The sequence below is a fragment of the Portunus trituberculatus genome, chromosome 9 (genome assembly GCF_017591435.1).
Source record: "Portunus trituberculatus isolate SZX2019 chromosome 9, ASM1759143v1, whole genome shotgun sequence".
Classification (NCBI taxonomy): Eukaryota; Metazoa; Arthropoda; class Malacostraca; order Decapoda; family Portunidae; genus Portunus; species Portunus trituberculatus.
Window position 1 is genome coordinate 6,540,001 of NC_059263.1, and position 12,500 is coordinate 6,552,500.

Consider the following 12,500-nt stretch of genomic DNA (forward strand, 5'->3'; position numbering starts at 1 on the left):
ACAACAACAACAACAACAATAAAAAATACAACAGCGTGTACTACCGTGTTACAAACGATGACGCTGCAACACAGGACTATTAGGCAGGACAATTACACAGGTGAGTAGAACGCTAATTACACAAGGTAGGTGGTGTTGCAGGTATAATGTTTGGTAAGTGACGTTCTCTCTCACGATACGGCACCAGCAGGAGTGAATCATGGCGAGGCTTCAAAGAGCGATTGGTGTAAGAGTGTAACAGGGAACCATTCTCAAACACATCCACCCTGCCCTTCCTCCATTACACTCATTCAAAAAGGCTCTAATTGAAGTGACATGAGTTTTTGTATTAGGGTCATTTTATCGTTCTAGCGTCAGATTTGCAAAGTTTCTATATTCTGAACAGGAGAAAGTCTTGAGAATATAAAACACGGAATCATATTTTCAAACAAACTTCTACTTTGCCCTTCCTCCATTACACTCTTTCAAAAAAGGTCCTAGATGAAGTGACACGGGTTTTTCGAGGGTCATTTTATAGATCTAGTGACAGATTTACAAATTTCTATATTCTGAACAGGAGAAAGACTTGAGAGTACAGAACATATTTTCAAACACTTCTGCCCTGCCCTTCCTCCATAACACTCATTCAAAAAAGGCTCTAGTTAAAGTGACATGGGTTTTCGAGGGTCTTGTTATAGTTCCAGTGTCAGATTTGTAAGGTTTCTATACTCTAATCAGGAGAAAGTTATGAGAATACAGAACAGAGAGCCATATTCTCAAAACACTCCCACCATTACACACATTCAAAAAGGCTTTAGTTGAAGTGACACGGGTTTTTCGAGAGGCATTTTATATATCTTGTGACAGATTTACAAGGTTTTTTATACTCTGAACAGGAGAAAGTTTTGAGAATATAGAGCAGGGAAAAATATTCTCAAACACTCCTCTGCCCTGCACCTCCTCCATTACACTCATTCAAAAAAAGGCGCCAGTTAGAGAGACATGGTTTTTCAACGGTCATTTTATAGTTCGTGACAAAATTTACAAAGTGTTTTACAATACGCAACAGGAGAAAGTTCTTGAGAATATACCTTATTTATCTTTATGGTCTTTGAAATAATAGTGGTGCGAGACTTCCTACAAACATTCATCTCACTGTCGTCTAGCTTTCTAATGCAAGAGTCAACCAGTCCTCTCACTCACTCCTCCCGTAGGCACACTGTACATCCGTCTTTTTTGGCCAGGAAATTCAATCAGACACACTCATAAGAAGAAAAAAAAAAATAAGGAAGAAAAACCAGAACAACAATACCACCACCAACAACACCAACAAAACACAGGAAATATCAGAACTACTTGTATTTGAACGGTATTTTATTTTTCTACCGGTCAATCAGGCAATTCAAAACGTCTTCTTTCTCTTTTATTTCTTATGGTCATCTTTGATAACTACTAAAAATTCTGCGATCATTCCCTTTGCTCCATAGTCATCATTCCCCTTGCTCCGTAGTCATGTCTAAGCATTGCCGTGGCTGAAACATGCTAAATCTTTTCCTTTATATATATATTTCTTACTTTCTTCTCGATGTTTATCAAGATTTCATTGCTTCTAGTGTTGCAAGGTTTTGAATATCACAGTAGAAGGATTAAAGAGTTTGGAGGAGGAGGAGGAGGAGGAGGAGGAGGAGGAGGAGGAGGAGGAGGAGGACTAACGATATCAGCATACATTTTTTTTTGTCAGAATAACGTGTGTGTGTGTGTGTGTGTGTGTGTGTGTGTGTGTGTGTGTATACGTGAGTGGCACAAGGTGTCGAGGATTCAGGTTCCTGCCTCATGAGTTCGTCAATCGATCAACAGATGCATTATTCCTGTGGTGCTTTGGTGACGCTGCTTCAAATCTGTATTCTTGTGTAGTGGTTTGGATAATATTGTTGTTTATTGGCACTACTACTACTACTACTACTACTACTACTACTACTACTATTGTTCTTGTCCACTATTACTCTTCCACTGTTACTGTCTTCATTATGGGAAATATCTGCCCTGTACTTTAGAACTTTTTTTCTTTTCTTCTTTTATCTCTATCCTTTTAACAATAAGCAATACAGGACACACAGACAAGCCTTTTCAGAAAATATATTTATATAAAAAAATAGATAAATAAATAATAAGCTACACATTCCGGCACGCATGATAAGATACACACACACACACACACACACACACACACACACACACACACACACACACACACACACACACACACACACACACACACACACACACACACACACACACGTACACGCACACGCTACCATCCAAACTCTACACAACAACAACAACCCGTGGTAAAAAAAAAGTTACGGGAAAAAAAAGCAAAAAACGATAATAATAAAAACACAGCATTATGGCCCTTGTCCCTAAAAAGGCGTACATGGAGGAGCGTGTAACGTGTGACGATCACGCTACACGCTACACGGTACACGCGCAGGTGGCCACTAATCAAAGGTGAACTGTGCACTAATTAGCCAGGTGTGTGTGATAGCCCAGGTATACTTAGACGAGGAGGAGGAGGAGGAGGAGGAGCGACGACCACACCCAAGTTTGTGGTAGTGGTGGTGGTGGTGGTGGTGGTGGTGGTGAAAGAAAGAAATGAAGAACGGGTAAAGAGAAGTAAAGAGAAAGAAATTAACGTAAAAGGATGAAAAAAAAGAAATGTATATAGAAGAATAAAAAAAAAACTTAAACTTTGCTATTTCACGAAAAGAATGAAAAAAATAATACTTGCACCTATTTTTCATTTTCAGAAAGACGAGAAAAGAAAAGAAAATGATAAGAACAAGAAGAAGAAAAAAGGTAAACATCATAAATAAATGCAAAAAAAAAAAAAAACACTAAACAATGAAAACGAAGACATTGAATAAAGATAAACGAAAAGAATGAAAACAAGAAAATTAGAGAAAAAAATAAGACAATGAATGACGAAAGAAGAAAGTTTGCAAAAAAAAAAAGGAATAAAAGATTAGGTAAATAGATAAGCGAAAAGTTGACAGGTAGATAAACGACATATAATTAGTAGGTAGGTAAACAATTAGATAGATAAGTAGATAGACGAACAGGTAATAGAAACACAAGAAAACAATCGTAATAGAAGTTATAATGAGACAGAAAATAGAAAAAGGAGAGAGAGAGAGAGAGAGAGAGAGAGAGAGAGAGAGAGAGAGAGAGAGAGAGAGAGAGAGAGAGAGAGAGAGAGAGTAGATGAAAGAGTGAGAGAGAGAGCAGGTGGTGGTTCTTATCAAACTATCAGATGTACCGTAAGGGGCTACACTGCACCTCATTTGGGCGCAGGTAAGGCTTAGACAGGTAAAGGACACATGAACACACACACACACACACACACACACACACACACACACACACACACACACACACACACACACACACACACACACACACTATAATTACTTTCTTCAATTATCATCATTATTATCCCATATACCCTTTCAATTAGTCTATTCTTAACCATTTATCACCACCTAATTACTACTACACCACTTACTCCTCTGGCTTCATATCATTAACCCCTTCAGTACTGGGACGCATTTATTACCAGGAGTTTTTGGTATGACTGGAGGATTTTATTTAGATTAGGAAGGATGTATGGGGGTTAGAAGATTAATGGCCAGAGTCTGCACTATTTTGATCTCAATATAAGCATCTGAAGCTGTATAAAAAATCACCAAATAGTAAGCAGAATGAATATGAAAATGCGTCATAGTACCAAGGCGGTTAAAGTCACGATGGAAATAGAAATAGAAAAATGAACGTGAGAGAAATAAGATTAAAAAAAAAGGTCTTTAGTGACACAAATTCCTTTAATTAATACCTTTCCTTTCTACTTTATTCCATTTCATTATATCTCATCACTTCCTTGCAAGACATTTATCCCAGACTTACTCTATCACACTTTTAGGGAAATGGCAATCAAGAGGGCCTTTTTTTATTCAATTTTTTCCCGCCCTTGGCCAGCTTCCCTCTTGCATAAAAAAAAAAAAAAAAAATCAAAGAAAATAACAAGATAAACAGCAGCATATCTTTAGTCCCGCATCACGCCCCACACCTGCGCAATATAATCACACCTACACTAATGACTCTTCAGGCAGGTACTCGGGACACCTTGAGCGTAACACAGGTAGCAATGCACAGGTAGGAAGACAGGTAATATCTATATCCGGTCACTATGGTAAGGAGGAGGAGGAGGAGGAGGAGGAGGAGGAGGAGGAGGAGGAGGAGGAGGAGGAGGAGGAGGGTTAGTACTATAAAGTTAATATATGATAAAATAAAATAGGAAAGAAACACATAATTCTCTCTCTCTCTCTCTCTCTCTCTCTCTCTCTCTCTCTCTCTCTCTCTCTCTCTCTCCCTGTCATCGCCTCCTGCATATCTTTCATCCCAATCTTATCGCAGAATATAAGATTTCTTCAAGAGGCAACAGTATGTGTATATCTTTTTATTTGTTACCTTGTTACCTTCACGTCTTTTTTTTTCCTCACACCTGTCAGTTTCCTGTCTCGGCTAATGAAGCATCTATACCTGCACTCAAACTAATTTTCTTACCTGCTTTTGGTCATTTTGCTTCAATAATATTAATAAAGGTTTCTTAATTATCAATATCTAGTTTTTTTCTTTATTTTTCTTCTTTATTTTCTTATTTAAGTTTTCTTGTCCCCATTCTCTTCCGTATCTATTTATTCATATCTCTATTGTTTCCTTTCTTTTTTTTTTATAGCCTGTCAATTATATTGTGTGTGTGTGTGTGTGTGTGTGTGTGTGTGTGTGTGTGTGTGTGTGTGTGTGTGTGTGTGTGTGTGTGCAGAATACATAATACACTAAGTTCATTTTTAGATTTCATTATTTCACACACACACACACACACACACACACACACACACACACACACACACACACACACACACACACACACACACACACACACACACAGTACTGCATTGGTGAGGGGTGGAGGGGCAGGGAGGGAGGGCAAGTCAATACTAGTCTGTGGCAGCCATAAGGAAAAGATAAGATAAGACATCCAGCCAGACTGTTGGCAGACGTGTGTGTGTGTGTGTGTGTGTGTGTGTGTGTGTGTGTGTGTGTGTGTGTGTGTGTGTGTGTGTGTGTGTGTGTGTGTGTGTGTGTGTGTGTGTGTGAGCGGCGCTTTTATCTCTCTCTTGTTATCAATTCATAGCAGAAGACTGATAGATTCGAGAGAGAGAGAGAGAGAGAGAGAGAGAGAGAGAGAGAGAGAGAGAGAGAGAGAGAGAGAGAGAGAGAGAGAGATAGGAATATACAACGCCTTATCGCCAAAGAATCATAATATTAACGTCATTACGGTCTTTCTTCCTCAAATCATCATCATTATCATCATCATCGTCATCATCATCATCATCATCATCATCATCATTATCAAGGTGTGACAGAACTAAATTTACAATACAGGTCTCTTTAATTGTGCTTTACTTGTCAATTCATATAAATTTTCAATACATAGAGAGAGAGAGAGAGAGAGAGAGAGAGAGAGAGAGAGAGAGAGAGAGAGAGAGAGAGAGAGAGAGAGAGAGAGAGAGAGAGAGAACTATTATTACTATCATTATTTAACCTTTTCTCTGTTCTACTCATCCTTTTCTCTTTCCCTCCTCTTACTGTTCCTATCATTACTATTATTATCATTGCTATTTTCACCATCGTCACAGTTAAAAGCTTTTCCCTTTTCCCTCCTCTTATACTCTTATCATTACTATCACCATTGCTATTTTCACCATCGTCACAATTCTACTCAGCCTTTCCTTTCATCCCTCTTCTAACTCTTCTTATCATTACTATCATCATCATCGTTATTTTCACCGCCAAAATTCTAGTCAGTCCTTCCTTTTTCTTCCTCTTTTGATCATTATTATCATCATTGCTATTTTCACCATCGTCACTGTTCTAGCCAGCCTTTCCTTTTTCCTTTCTTTTACTCTTTTTTTATCATTACTATCATCATCATTCCTATTTCCACCACTCCCCCTGTTCTAGACACCATTTCCTTTTATTTTTCCTTCCTCTTACTTTTTATTATCACTATTATCATTATTGCTACTTTCTACCACTGCCCCGGTTCTAGACACCTTTTCCTTTTTTTTTTTTTCCCTCCTCTTACTCTTCTTATTACTATCATCATCATTGTTTTATTCACGACCGCCATCCTCACCACAGAAAGCTTGGAACAGGAGGTGGTCGGGAACTAGTGACGCTGTGGGACTGATGATAGATAGATAACAGCGGAGAGGGACGGGGCAGGGCAGGGCAGGGGGTTAGCGGGGTAGAAGAGTGACCATCTGATAGGAGTATGTATTCAGAAACGCCTTCTCCTCTCACTACGACAATTATCCAAGGCCACACAGATAACTAACTGGGTTTTCAAGACAGTTTCTCCTTTTAATAAATTAGAAATCTTGCCAATTTATCATCAGAACCATAAAAATACAGTTAAAAACGGTTTATTCTCTCAATACGACAATTTTCCAAGGCCATACAGATAACTAGCTGGGTTTTCAAGACAGTTCCTCCGTTTATAAACTAGAAGATAACATGAAAAAACACGAGTGTCTTCAACTGGAGCCTTTGGGGAGCAGGGATGGTGAGAGAGCAAAGCGTTTCAGAATACGAGCCAGGGTGAGATGAGGCAGCAGTACTGGTCTGTGTCATTATTCCCTGCACAAGGTTATTTAGAAGACAACAACACAACAAGACAACGACACCTGCCAGTTTTTATTTATTTATTTATATATTTATTTTTATTTTATTTATTTATTATTTTTATTCATTTATTTATTTTTATTATTTTATTTATTTATTTATTTATGTGTGTGTGTGTGTGTGTGTGTGTGTGTGTGTGTGTGTGTGTGTGTGTGTGTGTGTGTGTGTGTGTGTGTGTGTGTGTGTGTGTGTGTGTGTGTGTGTGTGTGTGTGTGTGTTCCTCTGTGCCTTGGTTTAGTCTGAAGCTGTGAGCACTTCTTGGTTTGTTCAGAATACATTTTTACTAATTGTTCTTGTTTGTTCAGTGTTTTGTCTCAGTTTTACGATCTGTTTAGCACTTTTACCTATAATATTGTTTTTTTTTAGCGTTTCTCCTTAATTTCTGGGTTTATTCGGTGTTTTATTTCTATTTCGAGGTTTGTTTAGCACTTTTCTTTTAATTTAAGGTTAGTTTAGCATTTTCCTTTATGTTTGGTGTTTGTTTAGTGTTTTACTTCAATTTTGGGGATTTGCTTAGAGTTTTTCCTTAAAATTTGGGGTTTGTTTAGCATCTTACTTCAATTGTTGGGTTTGTTAGTGTTCTATCTCAATTTTGGCGTTTGTTTAGCACTTTTGCCTTATAAATTTGGCTTTGTTTTAACGTTTTTCCTTAAAATTTGGGGTTTGTTTGGCATTTTTCTTCAATTGCTGGGTTTGTTAGTTTTGTTCTCTCTCGATTTTGGGGATTGGTTGAGCACTTTTCCTTAAAATTTCGAGTTAGTTTAGCATTTCCCTTATCATTTGTGGTTTATTTATCTTTTTTTTCATTTATTTTAGATTAGTTTAGCAGTTTTCCTTGTAGTTTTAGGTTTTTTAGTGTTTTACCTTAATGTTTGAGTTTGTATATCACTTTTCCTTATAATTCAGAGTTTGTTTAGCATTTCTTACATTTTGCGGCTTATTTAGCAATTTTTCTTACAATTTGGAATTTGTTTAGTATTTTATTGCCTCATAATTTGGGAGTTGTTTAGCGTTTTCTTTGATTTATTTATTTTGTTTAGCACTTCGTCTTATAATTTTAGGTTTGTTCAGTGTTTTACCTTGATTTTTGCGTTTGTGTAGCATTTTTTCTTTTATTTCCGGTTTATTTAATACTTTTTTCTAACTTACTTACTTTTCTTATAATTTCAGATTTTTTTTTCAGTTTTACTTTAATTTTACTCTTTGTGATTTTTTTTTTTTTTTTTTTTTTTGCTTTTAATCATGAGTTTGTTTAGTGTTTTTCTTCATAATTTGAGTTTATTTAGCACTTCACATTTTGATCTTGTGTTTGGCATCTTTTTTTCTTTCTTTTAGTTTTGGGTTTGTTGAGTATTTTGCCTTTTTTTTTTTTTCTTCTTTGTTTTTCTACATTTATTCAATCAAGACAGTTTTTCTCTTAATTTTGGGGTTCGGTCATCACTTTACCCATTTTGACCTTTATTTTTCTTTCGTTTCATTCTATACTCTTATTTTTTTTTTTTCTTCCTTATGGTCATATAATTTTCCTATTTCGACATTTATTTTTTCCTCACTATCATATATTCATTATTTTCTTCCCTTCTGTCCTACAATTTTCTTATTATATCCTTTAGTTTCTTTTCTATCTATTCTATAATCCTCCTATTTTCTCCTGTATTTCCACCTGTCCTATAATTATCCTACTATGTCCTGTATTTTCTTTCTTTCTGTTTTATAACTGTCCTATTTCCTCCTGTCTGATAGCTTTTCAATTTCATCCAATATTTTTATCTTCTTGTTGTATAATCCTTCTATTTCCTCCTGTATTTCTTCCTGTCACACTATTCTCTTATTCTTTTATCTTTTTTTTTTTCCTTCTCTTCTATAATCATCCTATTCTGTTCTGCATCTACGAGTATTCCATCTTATTTTCTCCTGTATTTTCTCTTGTCACATTATTCTCTTATTCTATCTTTTATTTTTTTTCCTTCTCTTCTCTAATCATCCTATTTTGTTCTGTATTTACTTTTCCTCCCGTTCCATAATTCTTCTATCGTCTCCTGTGTGTTCTCCTGAGCATTCTTGTGTTTCTGCTGCTGTTGTCTTATCTCTTGTTATCTTCTCAACAAGTAGTTAGAATAAGTTTTCATTTAGTCAGGTAGGTTATTGCCTCGTAATCTATGAAGTCCTTGCCCCCTGCTCTTCCGTCTCCTCCTCCTCCACTTCCATCTCCTGCTCTTCACTTTTTCATGTCAATATAATACAATACAATATTTCAGCTCTTTCACTGTTTCTATCAACCTTCCTCAACACTCTGAGCAATGTAAAAATAAAATGCATATATGGACACTTGTAAAAGAAGAGTATTTTTTTTTTTCTCTTCCAGGTTACAAAGCTATTCTGATTTTCCAGTATAATACCAACAAAAAAATTACCTTCAGATGGGTTTCCTACACTTCTGAAATGACCTGTTTATAAATTATTTGGTATAAAAGTAATAAATTCTATACAAATGTTTCACTCTTCCCAATCTTAAAACACTTCTGAAAATACTTGTTTATAATTTTTTTGGTTAAGAGATAATAAAATGTTTCAAATGTTTCACTCTTTCCAATCTTCTAACACTTCTATAAAATTCCCTGTTTATAAATGGTTCTGTTAAAGAATGATAAAACATTTCTAATCTTCTAACATTTTTGATACTGCATATTTATAGATTACTTGGTTACGGGATAATAAAATGTGTCACTCTTTCCAAGCTGACTGACAAGAAAGGAGAGTATGACTACAAACATTCAATTTCCTCCTTTCTTTGTAACCTGACTAGCTAAAGAGGAAAGGATGATAATAATCTTTCAATCTCCTCTCTTTTTAACCAGACTGGGAACGTTTCACTCTTTCTAAAGTGACTGACCCGAGAGGAAAGGATGAATATAATCTTTCAATCTCCTTTAGTCTTTGCAATCTCACTGGCTAAAAAGGAAAGGATGACTAAAATGTTTCAGTCTCCTATACTCTCTTTTCAACCTGACTCGTCTTAACATAGCGAACAAGACCTATTAACTGCACATTAGAAGTATATCAAGAGATTCGTTTTTTTTTTTTTTTTAACTTCCATGGACAGACAGACAGAAAGACAAACAAACAGACAGACAAGCTATCAGGTAGGCACAGGTAATAAGTTTGTTTGTTTCATGATCAATATTTCTTTGCCATTTGGTTTCTTTGTCAATTTTCTTCTTTCATTTCTTTTTTATGTAGGTATGTTTCTCTCTCTCTCTCTCTCTCTCTCTCTCTCTCTAGACACACACACACACACACACACACACACACACACACACACACACACACACACACACACACACACACACCACGAAATATCATATAACAAAAAAATCATGACTGGAGCAAAGAATGAAGAAACACGAATGGGTGGAATAAACACGAGACAACGATAATCATAACTGCAATTAGAGAATAAAAGAATAGAAAGTAAAAAAAAAAAAAAAAGAAAAAAATAGAAAACTAGTAAGAATAGGATTATAATTGTTTTTCCTTTTTGATCTTGACGATTTTGAGAATGAAAATAAAAAGAGAAAATAGGAAAAGAAAATAAGATTAATTGTATAAAAAAACAAAGATATATATGAAACATGAATAAAAAACAAATATCCACTTATCTTTCTTTCTTTCTTTCCCTTTCCATCCTCCAAGAAACAAAAACGAAAGAGAGAAAGAAGAAAGAAAAAAAAAAATAAGAAACAAATATGAAATCAACCTAACCTAAAAATGAAACAAACAAAACACAAAGAGACACATAAATGAATAAATAAATGAAGGAATGAATAACACACACAGCCATTCCCAATAAAAAAAGACGAGGTGCATCACACGGAATATGAAAGCAAGCTGACAAAGGAACGGAAGGAAAAAAAAGTGACAAGAGTAATAGATTTGGGATAAAAAAAAAAAGAGAGAGAGAGAGAGAGAGAGAGAGAGAGAGAGGTAAGGCCACCCCCCCCAAAAAAAAAATATATAACGCAATAGTTTGTACTCAGAGATGGTTAGGTGAGATTAGATTAGGTGAAATAGGGTAAGGTTACGTTAGGCGAGGTTAGGTAAAGTAAAGTCATGTTAGGTTAAGTCTCAGATGAGGTTTGGTGAGGTTTGGTGAGTTTAGATGAAGTTTGGTGAGGTTGGGTAAAATAAGGTTAGAGTATGTTATGCGACAGGTGAGGTTCGGTGGAGTTTGGTGAGGTTTAGATGAAGTTTGGTGAGGTTAGGTAAAGTAAGGTTAGAGTATGTTATGTGACAGGTGAGGTTTGGTGAGTTTAGATGAAGTTTGGTGAGGTTAGGTAAGGATAGGTTAGGTTACGCGTTACGTTAGGCGACAGGTTGTTTGGTGAGGTTGGGTAAGGTTATAACAGGTTAGGTTAGGTAAGGTTAAATAAGGTGATGTTGAGTTAGGTGACATTAGGTGAGGTTAGGTGAGGTTGAGAAAGATGATATACAGTTTAGGTTAGGTTAGGCAGGGTGAGGTTAGCTAAGGTGACGTTTGGTGATGTTAGATAAAGTAATATTAGGTTAGCTTAGGTTAGGTTTGTACTCACAGTAGCTTGGTGAGTGGTGGTGCTGCTGGTGATGGTGCACACCTGTACAGGGAAAGAAATACTGGTAAGGTACAGGTGATATCATTATTATTATCTTTTATTTTTATCATTATTATTATTATTATTATCATTACTATTATCATTATTATTATTATTATTATTGTTGTTATTATTATTATTATTATTATCATTATTATTATCATCATCATAATCATTGCTACAACTTCTACTAAATTCGTTCTTGTTATTATCATTATTATTATTATTATTATCATTATTATTATTTTCATTATTATTATTATTATTATTAATATCATTATTATCATTATTATATCATCATTGTTACCATCATCATCGTAACTATTGTTGTTCTTGACATTACTACTACTACTACTACTACTACTACTACTACTACTACTACTACTACTACTACTACTACTACTACTACTACTACTACTACTACTACTACTACTACTACTACTGCTACTACTACTACTACTACTACTACTACTACTACTACTACTACTACTACTACTACTATTTCTGCTACTATTTTCATATCAAATCACAAATTCTATGTCTATAGTCCTCCTCTTTATCTATCCTTCATTCTCTTCCTCCTTTCCTGCTTCTGTTTTGTCTCGTTCTTGTTTTCCTCCTCCGTTATTACCATTAGTAGTATTATTATTATTACAATTATTATTTTTATTATTATTATTATTATATTGCCACCCATCCTGAGCGCCGTTGCTCATCATTGTCATTATAATTACTAATATCGATGTCATTATTTCTTGCTTATTTCTTCTTTTAATTTATTTGTCAATCGCACTAAATTTAATCCGACTATGGCACGTTTCACCCCACAACCTCCTCCTCTTCCTCCTCCTCCTCCTCCTCTTCCTCCTCCTCCTCTTCTTTTTCCTCTTTTTTCCGTCTCTCTGTCCTCTCTTCGCTTCCATTCACCTGTTACTCCCATTCATTCCATTCTCCCTCCTTTCCTTCACTCCCCTCATCATTATCCCTCCCTTCTTCACCTCTCTCTCTCTCTCTCTCTCTCTCTCTCTCTCTCTCTCTCTCTCTCTCTCTCTCTCTCCATCAAACTCTCGCTTTTTACAGATGCAAATT

General features: G+C 35.6%; 1 long non-coding RNA gene across 1 annotated transcript in view; it reads right to left on the reverse strand.

The window, feature by feature from the left end:
* Nucleotides 1-10,551: 10,551 nt before the first annotated feature.
* The window catches only part of LOC123501436, a 60,958-nt gene continuing 59,009 nt past the window's right edge, over nt 10,552-12,500 (reverse strand). The window contains exon 3 of the long non-coding RNA XR_006673637.1: nt 10,552-11,414. This is a non-coding gene — a long non-coding RNA (uncharacterized LOC123501436). The remainder of the gene's footprint in view (nt 11,415-12,500) is intronic.